Raw genomic sequence first — 19,213 nt, 5'->3', positions numbered from 1 at the left:
AAAAAGAGAGAGAGAGAGGGGCTAGGATAGGACAAAGTAATACCAAAGAACAGCTCTGGATAGGTCATCAATGCCAAGATGTTTATAAGAAGTAGGTAAGAAAAATGATGAAGACTAAAGAGAGAATTAAATGTGGCTTTAGTACATAGAAAATACTGGGAAGATTAAAGGCTACACCTCCATTTATCACCTAGCAGAAACCTTGACCCAGAGTAGGCACTGATTCAATGTTAGTTTCATTTTATTTCCCCCCTCCTTTACTACGGTGAGTAATTTACAATCAGGTGTCATCTCTCATGTTGCTGAGCGTTTCACAGTGTCTTCACTGCTGCCAGACTAGTCCTTGGTGTTCAGGGAGTGTTTGTTGCATTCCTGTTGTCAAGTTTTCTTCTCAGGTAACAGAGGTCACAAAGCCTGGGATACCCTGGTTAAGGGGGATGAGAATAACTCCTCAAAAGAGGAGCAGGTTGGAATGTAATGTCTTTATATACTCAAGAAAATGAAAGTATAAGTTGAGGTGTCCTTGAAGATTTCACTAAAAGAAGTGGAAATAATGTCTGTAAAAATGAGATAATGGTGGCTATAGGAACACACTTATACAGAAATATATTAATTTCTTTACTTAAACTTGATGCACTTTTTACACTTTATTGTATTTAATTGCTACTTCAATTGGAAATATGAACTAGAAGGAATATATTTGAAGGTCAATGCACTTTCTGGACTCCATAAAACACATTGGGTTACTGCCAGGAACGGTCAGTAGAACAAGTGGACACATGTTAAGCTGTACACTGACTGTCCCATGAACAAAACAGCCAATGTGGGTAGTGAAGGGGACTTCTACAGTGAGTGAGCCTGTGTCCCCACACAGCATGAAACCAAACCTGTGGACTCTGGACACAAAAAAATTCTGAGAGAAAGAGAGAGAAAACTACTATTCATTCAGGGCTTACCACATGCTTTATCTGTGCTACCTCATTTAATTCTCACAGATAAAGTGTTATAGTAATAAGTTTAGTTAGTATAAGTTAGCATAAGCAAACTCCATTTTGTATTAGTATAGGTTAGCATAAACAAACTCCATTTTATATTAGAGTGAATTTTAACTTTACTTAGAAGTAAAACTTAACTTGTGTGTGCATGTGCACTCCTGATAAGTACCTTGTAACCCCCTGCGTGTGTACCCCGATAAGCCCAGAAGGTACCACCGGAGCGCACTGACAAGAGACACTGAAGAAGCCCATCCATCGGGTATATAAGAAGAAATCTCACACCAGCAGTCAGACACCTGTCTGCCCTCCACAGACTAGACGTCTCCTTGCCCTCCTGGAATCTGCCGTTCCTGCTCTGCTTTTGAGCCCAGATTGTTAGAGGCCTCTCTTTGTGTCAAGAGACCGAGCACCCGCAGCTGCTTATCTGACGACCTCCGTGTGTCTCTGTCAGCGAGTGTCTCTGGGTGGCCTGCCAAGGACTGAAACCCATCAGCTCTCTGGTAAATAAACCTGTGTGATTCTTGCATTCTGTTTGTCTCCTGTGTCTCCTCTCTTCTTAGTTTTGGTTTAAGCTCGGCCGAAATAATAAAGTACCCCTTGACGTCTGTATTGGTATATTCAAATGAGGCGCTCTGGGTCACCTGTGCATACGTTCCCGTAGAAGTGGAACATAAAGTCACTGAGATATACTCAGAGGGATTCATTTTTCCAAGCCAGCCATGTGCTTGAGGACCCACGACCTCCGTGTGTCTCTGTCAGCGAGTGTCTCTGGGTGGCCTGCCAAGGACTGAAACCCATCAGCTCTCTGGTAAATAAACCTGTGTGATTCTTGCATTCTGTTTGTCTCCTGTGTCTCCTCTCTTCTTAGTTTTGGTTTAAGCTCGGCCGAAATAATAAAGTACCCCTTGACGTCTGTATTGGTATATTCAAATGAGGCGCTCTGGGTCACCTGTGCATACGTTCCCGTAGAAGTGGAACATAAAGTCACTGAGATATACTCAGAGGGATTCATTTTTCCAAGCCAGCCATGTGCCTTGAGGACCCAGAGAAAACAATGGCTGTGGCAAAGAACTTTTCTTCATGCCAAAGCAGAATACCATGTGCTTGATTGTACTTTCTATTTTTCTCATCTGCACATTTTCTGGAGATTCTGGTGGTGGTCAGAGGAAGCTTCTCTTATAGTGAGAGGTCTAGTCTAGACTCTGTTCCCACTATTACAGAGAAAAGCAAAACCTTTCCCCTGTATAGACATTTTCTATGTGACAGCCATTCCCCAGATCAACTGCCTCTATTACTGACTAGATGAAAAATATCATAAGTACAGGGAAAGGCAGAGTGGAGGTTTGGGAGTCACAGCTGTAGCTTTTACTTAACCCCCATGCATAACTCCCATTAGTGGTAATGTCTGTGATATGTGTGAGCTGAGAGAAGACTTCACTTTATTAAGAGGAAATGATACATACAGTCACTTACGGAGCAAAATCAAATAGCAGAACTGCTGTTTGTCTATAGGAACTCTGTCTTATTAGTGTCATACAAATGCAAATAGATTTTTAAAGAGATTGATAACATATGGACTAGGTAGAGCCCTAGCATCTGATTGACAGAAGGCTAGTTTTAAACTCAGAGACATATGACATTTTCCTACATTTTACAAGCACATTCCAGTTTGAGATTCATCACCTCTTCCCTTAGTTAGCATAGTAGAATGCAACATATCTAGCGCTTTAACAAATCTGGAAGGCGAAGATCAAAAGGTGGTGAGGTAAGCATGTTTTCTCTTACCTCTACCTTCTCTACTAAGCAAAATTACCTAATGAGTCAACTCATTTCCAACCTTCCCATTACATGCCAATTGCTTAAATCAAATGAGAAGCTCTTTCTAGCTCAGGACCCAGAGCTCAAGTGAAAGTTGTCAGGTTTGATAAAGTAGATTTTTTTCTAGAAGGAAATATTCCCTTCCATTTTCCAGGTTACATCTGTTAGCCTGGGTGCATTACTTTGCTAATACCAGTGTGCCGAGAGCATTTCCAATGAACTTTAATTGTGTGCTTTACCTGCCAGTCTTAATTGTAATCTGACTTCCTTGAGGTACCAATCAGCCCAGTGAGGTAATCATCTCCCCAAGGCCCATAAACGCACCACCTGTGCCTCTTCTGGTTCCCATTCCTCTTTTTATCCAGCGTCAGGTGGAGAGGTGATATGAAGCCTGAAAAGCATTTTCAAAATAGCTTCTGTTTTCCTATCATTAAAGTGGTGCATAATTAAACACGGACGGAATAACCGAGGACAAAAATAATCCTCTATTTTAAATTGTAGTAGTAAAGCTGGTGTGTAAGTAGGGATTGGCTTTTTCCGTGGAGAAGGAATCGGTTCTACTTCATGCTCACGCCTGCCTTTGTAGATTTCTCTGAACAGATTCTGGCTCTAGGGTTTCCTATGTAAATATCAGGGCCTTCTCTTCATATATCTCATCTGGGCCCTCCCGTCTGTTTCCCATTCTCTGTTTCACCTGCTCACATCCCTGATCCTCATGACCTCCCTCATGGATTCCTGAAGAGGGCTCCAGTTGGTTTTTATGTGCCCAGTTTACCTCTGTCCGCACCACACCACGTGTAATAATCAAGCAATCTTTCCAAAAGGAAAATCAGATTGGGCCACAGATCTAGCAAAAACAGTCAGGGCGTTGAGCTTCGCAGAAAGATGGAGTTACCAATTTACACATTAGCACCACTCCCTGTCCCAAACCCACAGAGAAGAATCAATGAATCAAGAAACCTTAAGCAATGCTAAAACTAATGGACCCAAACTGATGCAAACACTAAGTAGAGTAAATCTCATTTTTCACAATATAAATATGTGCGTTACATTTTTAAAAAGAGGACACTACCATAATTAGCATCATGAATTCGTTTATGTGTGTCATAAACTTTTAAATTAAATATTCATGTACAACTAATGACATTTTACTGGTTGAATATAATTTAATTGCATTTCACAGCAATTTATTTATACAGTTTCCCTTTTCAAAATTTCCGTTTTTCCAATGTTTAGAAATAGTTGAGATAAACAATTTATGATTAAAGTTTTTCACGCATAATCTATTATTTTCTTGGAGGAAAAATTCCTCAAGACAAGTGAAAGGATAGGCATATTGCTGAAACTAATGATTTCTTTTGCAAATTGCTCTTTAGAAAAATGTCCTTCCGGTGATATCAACCAATGTATTAGTTTTTCTTTCTTACATTAGGATTGAGGTTAAAAATTACTTTGTGGGATTATTGGCCATATATATTAATATAGTTGTATATGTTTTAATTGTACATACACATTTTTCTCACATTTTATTGATATATGCATCTATTTCTTATTTATCTATGAAAGCTCTTTATGTATTGATTTTAGAGAGAGCAAGAGGGAGGGAGGGAGAGAGAGAAACATTGATATGAGAAACCTCAACGGGTTGCCTCCCATACTTGAAACCTAGGTATGTGCCCTGATGGGAAATCAAACCTGCTGCCTTTTGTTTTATGAGATTATGCTCCAACCAACTGAGCCACACTGGCCAGGGAAAGGTGTATTTATATATTAATGGTAATAATAAAACATTTCTTTGGTCCATCTTCCTAGATGTCTCCCAGTTTCCTAGATGTCTATTTTATTTTATCTTTTCTAATTTATTTTTTTAAATATATTTTTATTGATTTTACAGAGAGGAAGGGAAAGTGATGAGAGTTAGAAACATCGATGAGAGAAACATCCATGAGAGAGAAACATTCGATCAGCTGCCTCCTGCACGCCCCCTACTGGGGACTGAGGCCACAACAAGGTACATGCCCTTGACTGGAATCAAACCCGGGACCCTTTAGTCCATGGACCTAAGCACTATCCACTGAGCCAAACTGGTTAGGGCCTAGATGGGTATTTTAGTCATTTTCCCTTTATGTCAAACCTGCAATAACTCCTCCATGACCCTTAATTTTACTCAATGTTCTTATTTCCTACTTCATTGAAAACCTGAAACAGCTAGAAGAGAACTTTCACAAGTGGCGCATATGCCCTTACCAACACCTGCACCCGTGTACGCTAACTTCTTTCTTGCTACTAAGAATGAAGTAGCTACTAAGTGTGCTAGCTTTCAATCACTTCAGAGATAATCAAGGACATCACACCAGAAATGTTCTCCTATTTTCTCTGTATCACCAACTTCCCCTCTCTACTGGATTTTTTCCAATCATCATATACAGTTGCTCTTTTTATTTTTCCTATCTAAAAAAAAACACCTCCTGCTGTCTTGAATTCCACCTCCAAGTCCCAGTTTATATTTCTTCTCCATTTTACAGCAAAAAGTCTTTGAGATCATTGGCTAATGTCTATATACTGTCTCCCAGTACAGACTTTCCATTCTCTCTTAAACCAATTCCAACTAGACCTTCTTCCCATAACTCCACTGTAGCTTTTGACATAGTAATATTATTAGAATTCTTCTTTTGAAATGTTTTCAATTAATTTCTCAGATACCACCCTCTTTTGCTTTTTCTATCTTATTGTTCCACTGCTAATGGGTTCACTATTCAGTTTATTTTATTTATATCTTTTTAAAACACCATCCCTCTCCCTCTCTCCTTTGCTTATACTAAGTCTCTCTTCTAGAGATTTCCTCAATTTCATGTGTTAGCTGAACAATCTCATAATTATATCTACATTTCAGAATTACATCTTGAACTGCAGACTCAGATTTCTTACTGCCTACTATACAGTATATGGAGATCTAATAACATTGCAAACTTAATAGACCCCAAACCAAGCTTGTGTTATTTCCTCTTAAAACCTGTCTCTCCCAAGGCTTTTCTATACCTTTTATAGCATCTCAATCATTCCAGTGGCTGAGGCCAAAATTGGTCTTGATTTCTCTTTTAACCCCACCCAATTTATCTGCAAAGTGACTTGGCTCTACCTTCAGAATATGTACAGAATCTCACGACAGCAGGTTCTCAAGTAACATCATTTTGTTCCATGTTGTTTAATCATAATTTTGATGAGATGCCATAGCAACTTAACTCTTTTTAAAAGTTTTAATTAATCTGAGAGAGGGGAAGGGGAGACAGTCGGGGGGGGGGGGGGGAGTGAGAGAGACATTGATTTGTTGTTCCACTTATTTGTAATCTGACCAATAAATTTATTTGCATTCATTGATTGATTCTTTTTTGTGCCTTGACTGGCAATCAAACCCATAACCTTGCTGTAACAGGAGGATGCTCTAACCAATTGAGCTATCCGGCCATGGCCTGAGGACCTTATCTCTTCTTTATATAAAACTAGAGGCCCGGTGCACAAAAATTCATGCATTGGGTGGGGGGTCCCCTCAGTCCGGCTTGCTCCCTCTCACAGTCTGGGAGCCTTCAAGGGATGTCTTACTCCTCGTGGGGAGTGGGCCTAAGCCGCAGTCTGGCCTCCCTCTGTGGGAGGCAACCGGTTGATCAGGGGAAGGCGATGCCCCCATCACACCTCTGCTGCTACCACTGCCGGCCGCCGTGACTGCCTGAGCCTCAGGCTGGCCCTGGCAGTGGCAGCTGCCATCTGTGGCTTCCCTGAGCCTTGGGCAGCTGCTGTGGCTTTGTTCAGAAGGACATCCAGAGATGTCCACCCTAATTAGCATATTACCCTTTTATTAGTATAGATAGCTTATGGTAAAATTGTTTTCATTATACATCATTTTGCTTAGTCCCAGAACCTATTGACAATGTTAAGTGAAGAGGTACTGTATTTCTTATAACCTCCACGACTACCACCTGTTCCGTGTGCTTATCATCTTTAATCTAAAATAATTCAACAACTTTGTAACTGGTGTCCCTGTTTCTGCTCTGCCCTTTTATATGTTATTTTCAATAGAGCAGTCACTATGATCCTGTGAAAACATAAATCAAGAAACTCTTTCTGCTAAGATCCCCAGTGGTTGACCAGCCCATGAAGACAAAAATCTGGAGCTCTTTAAATGGCCTAGAAAGTTCTCCACTCTAGACCTACACTATTTCTCTGGGTGCATCTTCTATTTCTATTCCCTGTGTTCATTTCACATTCAAGCTGGCCTCCTTGCTTTCACTCAAACATTCCAGGTGCGCTCCTGTAACCCAGCTTTTGCATTTGATATTCTCTCTGCATAGACCTCTCTTCCCTCTGTATACACATTGCTCAGTCTCTGAAATAGTACATTGCCAGTGAAGACTTCTGTGTTTGTTAAAATTTCCACTTTAAAAACTGAATTTCCACATGACCCATCTTGCTTTATTTGTTCCTCATAGACTGCAGTGGTTCTCAACCTTCTGGCCCTTTAAATACAGTTCCTCATGTTGTGACCCAACCATAAAATTATTTTCGTTGCTACTTCATAACTGTAGTGTTGCTACTGTTATGAATCGTAATGCAAATATCTGATATGCAGGATGGTCTTAGGCGACCCCTGTGAAAGGGTCGTTCGACCGCCAAAGGGGTCACGACCCACAGGTTGAGAACCGCTGGACTAGAGCAACCACTGTGTAATATGCTATATAATTTACTTAGTTATGTTATCCTTTGTCTAACTCCCCAGACTAGACTACAAGCTCCACGAGGGCAAGGTTTTTGCTGGTATTTATTCACTAATTTATATCCCAGAGCTAAGACTGTACCTGGAACACAGAAGGCACTCAATAAATATTTGTTAAATGAATAAATGAGAGAGAATTAAATACAAACTCCTCTTATTAAAACAACTAAGTACCCACACACATGAGCTTATTGTATACATTGCAACAAAAATGAAAAAAGTCACTGACCAGCAAGAACATTTAGTAGCTTCAAGAGGGAAAATAGATCTTCCAAGGCCAACAGTCAGACTGGCCAACAGTCTGACTTATCCACAGCATAGAAGCTGCTTAGTACTAAAGGAATAATCATCTCAGTGTGTTGAGGGAACTACTGTCAAGTTTAAATTCTTTAATAAGCTAAGCCAGCATTTGAAAGCAGGAAGTAAAAATAAAGACAAGGCAGGTATAGAAAGCCAATTGTTCTCATCATGATTGTGCCATTTTCTAATGGTGTGACCCTTCCCAAGTTTAACATCCTAGCTGTGATTGTCTCTTAATAAGTGATAATTATATTATTGTTCCATAGGGCTTATTATAACAATTCAGTGAGGTTATACATGCAAAACTTTAGCATAGTCTCAAAATTTTCAGCAATGTCTTGGATCATTAATATTATTATTGTGTTATTAGAAAAGATGGAAATCTATTTTATTCTAAAAGCTTAGCCTAATCCTACTTATACTACTCATTTTGCTTAGTGAAATAAGAACTATGTAAATTTTACTTATAACTCAAGATGAAATAACATAGATAAAATATTAGCAAAGCTAACACACCAGTGTGTCATTACCAGTTAGGGTATATCCCAGAGATGCCATGCATGAATGGATTAACATCAGGAAACCTATTAATGTAATTCCATATATTAAAAGATTAAATGTGAACAACTATATGATTATCTCGGCAGAGTGCTGATAACACTCAACATTCTTATTTGATAAAACTAAGAAAAACTTTCTTACCTGAAAAGATTTTTTTATCAGGTACATCAACTCTGAAATATGAATCCCTAATGCTATATTCCATTATCTACTGGTGCTACAGGCAAGTTGCTTATTTATTTTGGGCCTCAGTTTCCTCAAATGAAAAGTGGATGTAGTAAGGGTATAGTGCTATTCAATTGATATAAAGATTAAATTAAAAATGTAGTAAGTATTCCGTACACTATGTATTTAATTGTGAAACATAATTCCCACTGTATTGATGAAGGTGAGATGTTCAACATCAATTTTCTTTTTAATATTTTGTTGAGGGTCTGAGAAAATACATTAAAATGAAAAATGGGAGGTATGAATGTTAGTAAAGAATATTTAAAGAAGTCACTAATTAAAAATATTACGTAGAAAATTCTAAGGAATCAGCCAAAAATTATTAAAGCTACTACAATTGAATTAAGTATCTGGCTTAAAAAATAGCATAAGGCATTTGCACAAACTGGCAATAATTTTAAAAGTGTGATTTTTAAAATCCATCCACGAAGGCTACAAAAAAACAACAACACCATTCTCCTAGAAACACATTAATGAGAAGTGTACTAGAACTCTGTCAAAAGTGATGCAGACATTTAGAAAAGACCTAAATAAAGATTCCTTGTTGGAAAGACTCAGAATTGCAGATATGTCAATTTCTTCCACACTCATTAATAAATAAGCACCAATACATTTTAAAATATAACTTTTCATGCTGATTCTACAGTTGATAGAGAAGTGTGCAATAGTAAAGAATTTTAAAGCAAAGATTAACTTGGTAAAACCTGACCCAATTCAAACATGTAACAACTAGAATTCTGGTATGCACAAAAAGATATGGAGATGTGTATCAATAGATTCAATTTCAGATTTAATAAAATTTACTTAACTTTGTGAGAAAAAGGCATATAACTTAACATGCTTTTTGAGAGAATTCGTCTTCTATTTGAGGAAAACTAAACCCATCTTCATGCTTCAACTCTTATCCCTCTATCTTCTATTCCCTGCACTGCAGTAGAGCATCCTTTTAAAATGCAAATCTGACTCTTTAGATTATCTGCTCAGATCTCTCTAATGGCCTCTCATCACAGGAGGAATAAAATGTGAAGTCATACTTGTATTCTCTGAGCCCCTAAACATGACAGAATCCTGACTACCTTTCTAGACCACTTTTCATCTCACCACTCTGCCTGCTCCTCATGCTGTTCCAGTTTCTCTTGCTGCCTTGCTGTGTGCCTCTGCCTGGAATGTTCTTCCACCAGGTTCCTGCCTGGCTCATTCATTCACCCCATTCTAACCAGGATACAATGCCACTTCCTCAGAGAGCACGTCTCTAAAAACCATATTTAAAATAGCCACCCTGGCCTGATTCATTCCTCTTGAGTCCTCTTTTTACTACCTCAGTCAAAACACATTTTTTAAAAATATATTTTATTGATTTTTTACCGAGAGGAAGGGAGAGAGATAGAGAGTTAGAAACATCGATGAGAGAGAAACATCGATCAGCTGCCTCCTGCACATCTCCCACTGGGGATGTGCCCGCAACCCAGGTACATGCCTTTGACTGGAATCAAACCTGGGACCCTTCAGTCCGCAGGCCCACGCTCTATCCACTGAGCCAAACCGGTTTCGGCCAAAACATATTTTGCCATATATTTGTTTGTGTATTGTCCATCTTCCCCCACTAACATTTAAGTCCCATGATACCAGTTTTTAACAATGGTTATCTCTGGTAAGAGAGTAGGAGTAAAAAGAGGGGATTAATAAGGCACTACCATGTTTTATTCTACATTTAGAAAAATTTGCTGGAATTGTTACAGTCATCTGAGCAAATCGTATCTGTTGCTTGCCATCAAGAGTAGAAGTTTGAGCATTTCTGCCCACTGTACTTGGTATCAGAGTCACCAAGGAAAACACAACACAATCAAAGACTGGATGAAACAATGCTTTACTCACATAGAGAAGGGACAGAGCTGGATCAGCTTTAGCAATGACATTGGTTCCCCAGGGCCAGTGTGTCCCTCGCAGCAGCCGACGCAGGGCCATTGGCCTTCATGCTACCCTCTTGGGCCTCAGAACAAAGGATGCTATCCCTTCACTGGTGGAGACAGATATGGCCATGAGGCTGGCCAGGTGATAAATGATACACACACTTAAGCAAAACCAAGGATAGACCTTGAGTCTGAAAGAGGAAAAGATATTCCCCCACCAGGTGATAAGCCCAGCACTGATTCTCAGGGTTATTACCTCTTGATAAGGGAGGTCCCCGGCTTGTTCTTACGTAGCTGAATTGGGTGTAAAAAGACTGCATGCACTCGACTGCCTTTCCCAACATAAAATATGTGTTTTTGACTTGTAACAAAATGATTAAAGAATGTGAGGAAGAGGGTGTTTAAAGCACAATGCAACCTTAAAACACTGAGGGAACTAGCACTGCACATCCTTTTTAGACCCTATTGCATGTTAGGAGACTGCCTTTCCCAACATAAAATATGTGTTTTTGACTTATAACAAAATAAAGCACAATGCAACCTTAAAACACTGAGGGAAACTAGCACTGCACATCCTTTTTAGACCCTATTGTATGTTAGGGGCCCGAGGGCATTCCTCACAAGATTGAACACCTCTGCATCATCTTCCGAGTTCAGCATGTTCATCCAGTTTATAATTGGAGAAGCTAAGGTTTAGGGAGCTCCAATAACTTCTATTTTCTGGTTCAAAAATTTTTTACTTAATGGCAAAAACATCTGCAAGAGTGAGAGAAAGAGGTGGAACTCTGATGGGGGGAGGGGTCAGGAGAGCACAGGGACAATGCCACCTGGAGTAAGAAAGAGAGCCCAGCAAGGCCCTGGTCTGATTGGCCAAAAGCAATTGCTGTCCAAGATCCTGATAAATTTTCCAGTAGCTCCATACAGCAATTCGGAACAACATTTTCTGGTTAGTCAGAGGATGACTAGGAAGTGCATGTTCACTAGACTGTCTTAGAGCACCTCCCCCACACCCCAGTACCTCCAGCCAGACAGGTCAAGGAGCCACAGAAATAAATTGCCTGCAAAAGGTGAGCAATTTATTTCTTTTTATTCCCTATGATCCAAATATAATACTGGCTCAGAGGTTATTGCCATTTACAGAGAATTAAGACAATTACTACTCATAATTGCTTCTTAGAATCAAGGGAGCATCTGAAAATAAAAACTCACTCCTTAAGATATTAGAGATTTCATTCCTTCTATCTCCAAAAGCAAACAGGAATAATTTAACAGATTATCTTCTCTTCAATTATTACTTTTAAAGAATCAATAAAAGAGGAATATTTTTAAGAGAGAAATTTTGTAGCCTCAAGCCATAAAGAAGTCAGTGTGATTTTCATCAGAATATGAGATCTTTGATAATTACCTTCCCAATGAAGGAGCCTAGAAAAGGAAAGACTGGGGAGAATAAAGGATTTTTTTAAGCTTAATTTAAGCAAAATCTTGCTGGTAAAAGTGAGACTGTCTTATTCAACATTGACTGATTTTCTGTGATGTGTCCAGCATTGTGCTAAGCAGAAATGTCAATAAGCAAATGAGAAGCAAAACAGTCCTGGTTCATATCTTAATTTAATTTAGAGATGATAGTTTTTTCTTTTCAGGTGAAAATAAAATTCTTAAGAAAATTACTATTTTTCTAGAGGTCTAGCCATCACAATATAAGATTAATTTTTTTTGTCAAGTAGAAAGAAGCTAATGTACCAATATGTATAGATTAGATGATTAACAAGGTTAAAGAATGTAAATAATTTCAAAATAAATATCCAAAAGTAATTACAATCTTACTCACAAGAATTGGTTAGTGCAATATAAATGTAAAACATAAAAATCTATAAATAATTACCAGTTCTCCCTATTGAAATCCACTTCTGTGTTTTCCAATATTTTGCAATTTCAAACAGTAATGTGATAAACATATTTGAACTTGTTCTTATTTTCATCATTTTCTAATCATCTTTAAAAGTTATTTTCACTGTTTGTATAGCTCTTTTGAATAGCATGTGTCTGGACTTACTTTATTTTTTAATAACTTAGATCTTGATAAGAGTTCAATTGCTATATTCTGTTGTGATTATTGGTACATAAGGAATATTTACATCATCTTATTTTATGTCTTCTTTTGATTATTTTCTGTTCTTTATTAAATTGGCCAGGTGTTTCTTTATTATTTTAATTTTTTTTAACTTTCTCCACCTCTTGGAAAGATATACATGCTATTTCCTTTGTTTCAGCGCTCACACTTAAATATTAAGACTCAAAATAGTGAAAGTTAATCCACCTCTCCAGCCCCCTTTGTTTGCAAGAACACTGGAATTCTTTAAAAACAATCTACCCCAAAGCTCACATTCCCTATTAACATTTGGTATTTTAGTTCTACCAGCTTTTACACTTTTTAAAAGATAATCCTATTATTTATTGTCAATGTTTATTTCGATTTATCTACATCTGCTACTTCTTTCACTTTACTCCTTCCTTTTGGCTTCAATATTTTTCTTGCTGAAGCAAATTTTTAGTAGTTCTTACAGTGAGAATCTGTCCAAAGTAAATTCCTTCAATCTTTGCTAGAAAAACACCCTATTTGACTATATTCTTACATAAAGTTTAACTTTGTTTTAAAACTTTAGGTGATCAGTTGTTTTCCCTCTGTGTTTTGGATTTGGCATTGTTAGACAACAATTTGTTGTATATCCATTTGGCATTGCTTTGTAAAAATAACTCTTCTTTCAGAAAACATAATTATTTTTTGTATTTAATGTTATATGATTTTATTATAATTCAACCAGGTGTGGATGTGTATATTCAACCGGTTTAATATTTAGATAGTTCAGTCAATCCGAAAATTCAGACTTTTATCAATATGGGAAATTTTTCAGTAATATATTATGTCTCCCCTAATTCCTCTTGTTCTTGCATTGAAACACCCAGCCTTCATTTTGTTTCTATATCTCCTAAAATCTGTCTCCCATGTTCTTATCAATCTACATTATCTCAGATTATTTCCTACTCTCTGTCTTCCAATTACTATATTAATGCTTCAACTATATCCAATCTACCTGTCAACTAATCCAAAGATAGTTTATTATTATTATTTTAATAATTTTGAATTTTGTTTTTTTGATTATGTGTTTGGTTATTTTTCAATAGTGCCTCTTCCCATATCATACTGTACAGATCTTATAGTATTTACTAGAGGTCCAAAATTCATGTGCATGGGGTGGGGGGCTGGGGGTGGCTCAGCCTGGCCTGCGCCCTCTCGCAATCTGGCACCCCTTGGGGAATGTCCGACTGCCGGTTTAGGGCCTAAACCAGCAGTAGGACATCCCTCTCGCAATCCGGGACCCCTGGCTCCTAACCGCCTACCTGCTCACTCCTAACCACTCGCCTGCTAGCTCCTAACCACCCACATGCTTGCTCCTTACTGCTTGGCTTGCTGCTCCTTAGCGCTGCTGTGGAGCCTGCCACCACAGCTGCACTCGCCAGCCATGAGCCCGGCTTCTGGCTGAGTGGCGCTCCTGCTGTGGGAGTGCACTGACCACCGGGGGCAGCTCCTGCATTGAGCGCCTTCCCCCTGGTGGTCAGTGCATGTCATAGCAACTGTTTGTTCTGGTTGTTTCGGTCGTTCTGCTGTAAAGGTTGCTGGGCTTTTATATATATAGATTATTTCCTTGTCTGATCATTTTAAAATTTTCTTATTTTAAGTTCTCTTTCAATTTAATATATTACTTCCAGTTCTCATCTCTTTAATGTACTTGTTTGAGTCTCTCTCTCTCTCTCTCTCTCTCTCTCTCTCTCTCTTTTTCTCTCAATATTAATTTCATAATAAGTAATGATTTACCTCTCTCTCTCTCTCTCTCTCTCTCTCTCTCGATATTAATTTCATAATAAGTAATGATTTATAATTTTCAGGTAAGTTCATACTCATCAGAACCTATATCTAGTGAGAATTCTATTTTTCCCAGCTTGTAAGAGTATCTCTTTAGAGATATTAGCCTCTAATAGGCCTTTTCCCTTGGGGGTGATTGGAGGTATTGATTGCAAAGTATAAATTTGGATTTCATAGAAGGGGAAAATGCCTGAGATTGTTATTCTTTTCAGGTCATTTCTTTTTCTGTCTCTGTCTTTCGCAAGGTATAAGTTTCTGTCCTATTTTCCTGGATTGTTAAGAGTTTATATCGTTTTCATTTTATGAATAGATCTTTTCTTGTGAATCCTGGTTTTATACAGTAGCTCATTTCTAATCCCTAAAACAAAGCGTCTCTTCCTCTTGCAGGGGGTAGTAGAGCCCAAACTCCTGCCAGGCAGGCCTGAGGGTCCCTGGGCTCCAGCGTCCATTCACTGCTTCATCTCCATGTTCCCTCTTCATTTGGAGATTTTTTTTCTTGTTTATATTTTGAGCTCAGCTGTATAGTTACATTTGTCTTTGCCCTATCAAATGGCACTTCTGTGTGCTTGAAATGGAAAAGAAGATGTCCTGGGTCAGCCAGGTCCGGCTATTTAATGGAAATCAACTTTGCGTTTACATGAAATATTCTAATTGTCAATTTAGGTTTAGTTTTCTATGCAGAATGATTTCCCCCAGGGAAATAACTAGCTTCTATTTATCTGTGTTTCTATTTTGTCCAACAGATGAACTTATCACCTATGTCCTCATTGTACTCTTGCCATTTGCTTGTGTTTCTGAATTTCGCTGGCTGCTGATAGAAACTTTGCAACATTCGGTAACTGCAGCACAAACACATGCACCCGTGGTGACCTTTAGTGTTTGGGGGGTTTTAATGAAGCTTTGTCTGAATGATGGCTGGGAATCCAGATGCAGAAAGCAGGCTTTCCCAGTCTCCGTTATTAGGAGGAAATGAAAACAGAAGCATAATTACAATGTATGTCTTTGGTAAAGCTGCCACTTGGGATTAGAGGTAGGCTTCTTTTTATTAAAAATGTTAAATAGTTACTTCAAAAGTTCAATGAATCAATTAACATTTCTTTGTATTTAAGCCTGCATTGGGGAGGGGAGGGGGGGAAGAAATTTGAAAATACTTGGCACCTATTTTATTCTTAGCAAGAAAACAGATTTTGAGTCTTAAAAACAATATAATTTTGTTAAATATTTTCAGCAAGAATAATATTGTTTTAATTTGTCAATTACAGTACACATGTGGATTTGTGTAATTACCTATAATAATTTCTCAGAAAGTTTGCAAAACAGACATATGGTCACCTTTTGCTTAGGTTTTATGCGTCCATATACTGGTATATTAACATGTGGCAGGATTGCAATTATATCTATCTAGATACTAGGGAGTAATGTGCCTTTTCCAGGAAGATGGTGGGGTGAGTACCATTTCTGAGAAACGACTCCCTTTCTTTCTCTTACAGCAATTAAATTAGAATCCCTTTTTCTTTTCTTAATCCTTGCTCCTTACAATGTCTTCTCACTTCTCTGTATGTTGCCATCAGCCAAGCGAATTTCAGAGCTTTCCTTTCTATAGCCTGCTTTAAGAGAGCAAGTACATTGAAAACAATGTTTCAAATTATGTCTCTGCATCTCAGAAAATTTATCACAGAATCAACAGCTATTAAAGTAAAAATGGCCTGCTTTATACTAGAGCAGGACTTACCATAAACAAAATCTCACAGCTTCTATTTGTGAAACTTCTTCCAGCAAAAACAGATAAAGTCCAACAGGATATTCCAAATTTCTAATCTAACCAGATAAGAACTAATTTACCACAGGAGCTGGCACACTGTAACTAGCAAGAAAAATTCCAGTGGACGGTCTGTGTTGTTGTCGCTGTTGTTTTAAATAAAATTTTAGTAGAACACAAACACACCCATTCATTTCTGTAATAACGATGGCTGCTTTCTGGCTACATCAGTCAACTTGAGAAGCTGCAAATATTTCAGCGGAGACTGTAAACCCCCAAATACAAATATTTACTCTCTGGCTCTTTACAGAAAATGGTGCATAGCCTTTTTTAAATTACTTTAGACCTGCAGTGGGGTCAAATTTCTTAAGCTAATTAATGCATGAGGGGCTTTACCACCAACATGGCTTTCTAATCCTAAAGCCAAATATTAGCTTGAAAAGGTAAGATGGCAACATTTAAAAAAAAATTATTGATTTCAGAGAGGAAGAGAGAGGGAGAGAGATAGAAACATCAATGATGGAAGAGAATCATTGATCGGCTGCCTCTTGCATGCCCCCTCCTGGGGATCGAGCCTGCAACCCTGGGCATGTGCCCCTGACCAGAATCGAACCTGGGACCCTTCGGTCCTCAGGCCAACACTCCATCCACTGAGCCAAACCAGCCAGGGCAAGATGGCAACATTTTTGTTCAAAACATTTGTTCTGTGTGGGAGGAGGATTATATTTCTGGCTCCTTTAGCATCAGACCTGGGCATATAACCTCTTGCCCAATGAACGGTGAATTGAATAATATGTTTTACCTCCAGAAAGCTTTACCATCCAATGCATGCCTGGCTATGCCATTCTTCCATCTGAAAGGAGACCTGCGAAGTCTTAGAAGTTCTGACAGCTTGAACCTTTAGTAAAGGCAACATAGACTAGAGTGGCCACCAAGCCACAGTATTTAACAGCCTGGGGGAGAGATAAACCCTTATTCTGTGAAAGCCACCTAGACTTGTTGGGTTGCTTCTCATTGACAATAAGTGAACTGAAGTTGACTACTAAAAAGTTCTTTGAAGGAAGATGTTTTAATTTGGCTCCTTGAGAGATGAGAAAGCTGGAGCAAAGATCAAATAAGCAAAGTCAGCAACAAATAAATCAATGATATTTTTTAAGTCTGAGTCCAAATGAAAAGCAATTTAAAACTGTTTATTTTCAATAAGTCAGTATCACATCAAGTAAACAATATCAGGGTAGATTACACAGAGATCACACAACTGAAAAAAACACAGTGGGAATTGAAATAAAAACAAGAATCACTAAGCCTCAGTGGAACAAAGTTAAAGATAAATCTGATTTTGTCTCATTCCTATTACACACAGACAATAAAAAAATTGGTGTTTAATTCCATTATTTGACAAGCTAGATAGATGTCTGTTTTATTGTTCATGATTCATATACTTGCATCTAAAAAAATTAAACTAATTTATTTATATATATATGTGTGTGTGTGTGTGTGTGTATATATATATATATACATACACGCCCAGTGCACGAATGTGTGCACTGGTGGGGTCCCTTGGCCTGGCCTGCACCCTCTCACAATCCGGGACTTCTTAGAGGATGTCAGATAGCTGGTTTTGGCCCAATTCCCCACAGGCCCAATCCAGCCTGATTCTGTGCATTGAGCATCTGTCCCCTAGTGGTCAGTGCATGTCATAGCGACTGGTGGACCTGTCATTCGGCCGTTCGGTCAACTGGTCACTTAGGCTTTTATATATATAGATATATAACATCCTTGGACTAACTGTCATAACTGACTTCAAAAATTTAACAATGAAATCACAAATAGTAAACCAATGAAAAGTTTACACAAAATGCATATGCTAACTGATGACAAGAAACTGTGTTTCTCTAAAGGATAGAATAGAATCTTAATATCTACTTTTGGCAAATATATAGAAAAAACATGTATCTTGTGTCCCCCCCCCCGCCCCCACACACACCTCACGTGTGAGATTGTACAATGATAAGATCTTTTTAGGAGGCCACAGCTTGATAGGTATCAAAGATCATTACAATGATCATAACATTTGATCCAACAATTATGCAACTAGAAATTTATCTTAAGGAAATAATTAAGCATGTGAGAACATAGGAATTTACAAGAATGCTAATTGAATCATAATTGATGATAAAAACATTCTAAATTACATATATATCCTAAAATGTGGAACTGGCTAAATAATCATGCCAGGTCTTTCTATGGAAATCTATTTAGCAATTAAAGGTTTGGTCATAAAAATATAATAACATAAAAACATGGTCATGGTGGATTATCCAGCAGAACAAACCAATGAACAACAAGATAATATTCATTCTACAGAGCAGGAGTATATATTAACATAGGAAAGAAGATATATACAAAAGTGTCACTAGAGATTAACTGTCGATTGTTACATTAAGGATGTTACTTCTTGCCTTCTTGTCTGTATTTTCTAATTAGTCCATAATATGCACAGATTGCTCTAGATGAACAAGTAACATTTAAGTTAATAAATTGTTAAACAAAAATAAGAATGCTGCAGGAAATCTGTGTATATGATAAATATAAATTATATATTTATATATACTATGTTAACTGTATTATATATTACAAGAGGCCAGGTGCACAATTTGTACATGGGCAGGGGTGTCCCCTCAGCCCAGCCTTCACCCTCTCCAATCCAGGACCCCTAGGAGGATGTCTGACTGCTGTCAGACATCCCTCTCAAAATCCAGGACCACTGGCTCCTAACTGCTCATCTGCTGCCTGCCTGATCGCCCCTAACTGCCCCCCCTGCCAGCCTGATTACTCCTAACTGCCTCTGCCTGCTGGCCTGATCACCCCTAACTGTCCCCCCTGCTGGCCTGGTCAACCCCAACTGCCCCCCCGCCGGCCTGGTCGCCCCTAATTGCCCCCCTGCCGGTC

The 19,213-nt window shown here is 38.4% G+C and overlaps 1 long non-coding RNA gene across 1 annotated transcript; it reads left to right on the top strand.

Moving 5' to 3' along the window:
- The first annotated feature begins 1,730 nt into the window (after nucleotides 1-1,730).
- On the top strand, nucleotides 1,731-16,759 carry LOC106727598. Its single transcript, XR_001363828.1, has 4 exons — nucleotides 1,731-1,803; nucleotides 3,678-3,680; nucleotides 6,318-6,324; nucleotides 16,748-16,759. It is a non-coding gene; the product is annotated as an uncharacterized LOC106727598 (long non-coding RNA).
- The last annotated feature ends 2,454 nt before the right edge of the window (nucleotides 16,760-19,213 follow it).

The sequence above is a fragment of the Myotis brandtii genome, unplaced genomic scaffold, assembly GCF_000412655.1.
Source record: "Myotis brandtii unplaced genomic scaffold, ASM41265v1 scaffold454, whole genome shotgun sequence".
Taxonomy (NCBI): domain Eukaryota; kingdom Metazoa; phylum Chordata; class Mammalia; order Chiroptera; family Vespertilionidae; genus Myotis; species Myotis brandtii.
Note: the sequence above shows the minus strand (reverse complement) of the source record. Positions and strands in the feature narration are given on the sequence as shown.